Consider the following 2,668-nt stretch of genomic DNA (forward strand, 5'->3'; position numbering starts at 1 on the left):
CAAATTGAAACATATATTTTGGCATAAAATATACATCCCAAAGCACCATTAAGGGTTTTGTGATCCTGGACAACACTCAACATACTTAGGCTTTTAACATCTGTAATCTGACCACCTGGGAGACTTGGTAAACAGTGAATTATGCCTCTCCCAATACTGGATTGGTCTCTGAGGTAAAGCCAAGAAATCCAGATTTTTTACCCAAATGCAAACATAACTTACCTGCAAATACATGACCATCACTATTGAAAGGGTTATTCAAACTCACGATATAGAAGTCTCCCTTTATCCATGGTCTCTGTTTCTGAGATTTCAATCACCTGCGGGTCAGGAAGCAGATGATCCTCCCGACATACAGTCAGAGGTCAGGAGTAGCCTGACCTACATCAAAATGCCTACATCATCCACCTCACTTCCTCTAGTCATGTTGGCATTTTATCATTTCACATCATCACAAGAAGAGGAAGGGTGAGAATAGTACAATATATTTTGAGAGAAACCATATTCACATAACTTTCGTTACAGTATCTTACAATTGTTCTATTTTATTGTTAATCTCTTACTGTGCCTAATTTATAAATTATAGGAAAAAGCAACATGTATAGGGTTTGGTACTATCCGCAGTTTCAGGCATCAACTGGGGCCTTGGATGTATTCCCTGCGGGTAAGGGTGCTAACGCAATGTATGGTTTATGGTATGTTACCACCTGGTACAAACAGGTATTTCTCAAAAAGAGGCCAAAAGACTTAGAAGCATGAACAAGAAAAAGATTAATACGATGTCCACCTGCTTAAAAACAGTGATTCTTAAAAATGAGTAAATACAACAGATAATCTTTTCCCTAAGATATGCTTTTTAAAAGGAGGGGAAAAGTCTCCGGGAAAAATCTTTCTAGAAAGATCACTAGATTTTAAAGGCCTGTCTTTAATAACGAGTGTGATTTACTAACTATGTGACTTTGGGAAGTGTGTGACTTAACCTCTTAACCTTTGTTTTCTCAAGTATGAATTATAAAAAGTCCTATCTTAAATGATTCTTGTTAAAACATAGTGAAATACATGGCCTAAAAACCTGTTAAGTATTATATAATGTGTCTATACTTTTTTCCAGTAAACCTTTACAGTCCTTCACAATTTACTCTAATTTTACTCTAATGAATGGCCAGAATGCTTTCAAAGTTCTTTAAATCCTTCCTGGTTTGATATGCCTTTATAGCAAATTAGGGCTAGAAATCTGCTGTTTATTAACTGTTACCATCTTGACATTTTTGCCATAAGGAACCTTTCATAATCTGCTTCAATAGACATTTTACTTCACTTTCAATAATTGTCAAGGCTCCTATTTTTCTCCTACCATGGAACAAAAGGAAACCAAGGTAAAGTTTAGTGAATACAACCTCAGTGATAAGGTAAATAAATTTAAAAAAGCCTCCATTTCCCCCCCAGCCAGACAAGGTGACTTTTGAGAAGAATCCTGTAAGAATTTTCACTACAGGTATTGACTAGTTCCTTTACAAACCTAATTTTCTTTCTCCTGTGTTTGTCTTAGCCTATTTCACGCTAGTGCTCTAATGGAGTTAGTCCAATTTTTAAAGAGTCCAAAGATTATGAGAAAAATGGTTTTATATATCAAATCATCTCATTTCAGTCCTCTGTGGATTTGCCCTAACGATGAACAAGTCATCTCTTGTCCCTGGATTTAATGCCAAGTACAAAAAGCAATTCCATCTAATAATTTTAAAAAACATACCGAGAGCAAAGCCCAGCTTTGGAAAAGGAGGTATTTATGTTCCTGAGGATTGGCCAGAAGTTTTCAGGGACTGGTGCAGTTGGGAGATCCCACCTGGTGTGCCCCTGGGTCAGGAGGGTGGGCTTCAGCTGTTCCCAGAATTTCACTTCCACCAACTGTTGAGGTCCCATGGAGTGAGCTGTCAGCACCTGGCCACACTACCTTCTCAGCTAACCAACTCTACCTGTAGCCCTCCTAGAAAACACCGGGCAAAGTGGAGGCGTTACTGTGACCACATGAAGATTCTGTGAGTGTTCTCTTTTCCTAGCTAAGCCATCTCCCTTCCCCCAGGTTCCAAGCCAATTGGAAGGTACTCAGAGGCATTTCTAAAACCTGCCAAAATGCCAAAAGGAATCCAAGCTTTTCAAACCCTTTCCTGAGTAAATCCTGAGTCCTGTTTTAAAGTAGGCTCCTTCGAAAACGGGTCTCAATGATTGAGAGGCGGCAGTATTTTCAAGGACTTGACGAATAATGAGTAAAACATCTGAGTGGCCCTGAAGTTTACACTGCAGAAAAATGTTTTTTTAATATAACGTCCGCTGGAACGCATGCTACCAGAAAAGCACCAGTAGATGGCACGAGTATGCAAGTTTTGTTCTTAACTGTCAGTCTGACATGTCTTTTGGAAAGATCATCAGGGCAGTCTCTTAGGGTCGGCTCACCCAATGAGAGAGGATTTTACTCCGACGGGGGAGAGTTGTTGCAGGGGGCCAAAGGAAATCAGATGTGAGAACATGCTTGGAAACTACAAAGATTATAAAGATTAGGTACTGTTTCCAGTTTTTGTGATAGGTGATTTTCTTTCTGTTTTAGTATCTAAAGCTTTAGCTTCCACAGCTTTAAGCAATAGTTTTTCAACAATTATTTTTTAATATTAGA

This window comes from Eumetopias jubatus, unplaced genomic scaffold, assembly GCF_037043125.1.
Source record: "Eumetopias jubatus isolate StellerSeaLion01/CBP00866 unplaced genomic scaffold, mEumJub1_p1.0 scaffold_9, whole genome shotgun sequence".
NCBI classification, from domain to species: domain Eukaryota; kingdom Metazoa; phylum Chordata; class Mammalia; order Carnivora; family Otariidae; genus Eumetopias; species Eumetopias jubatus.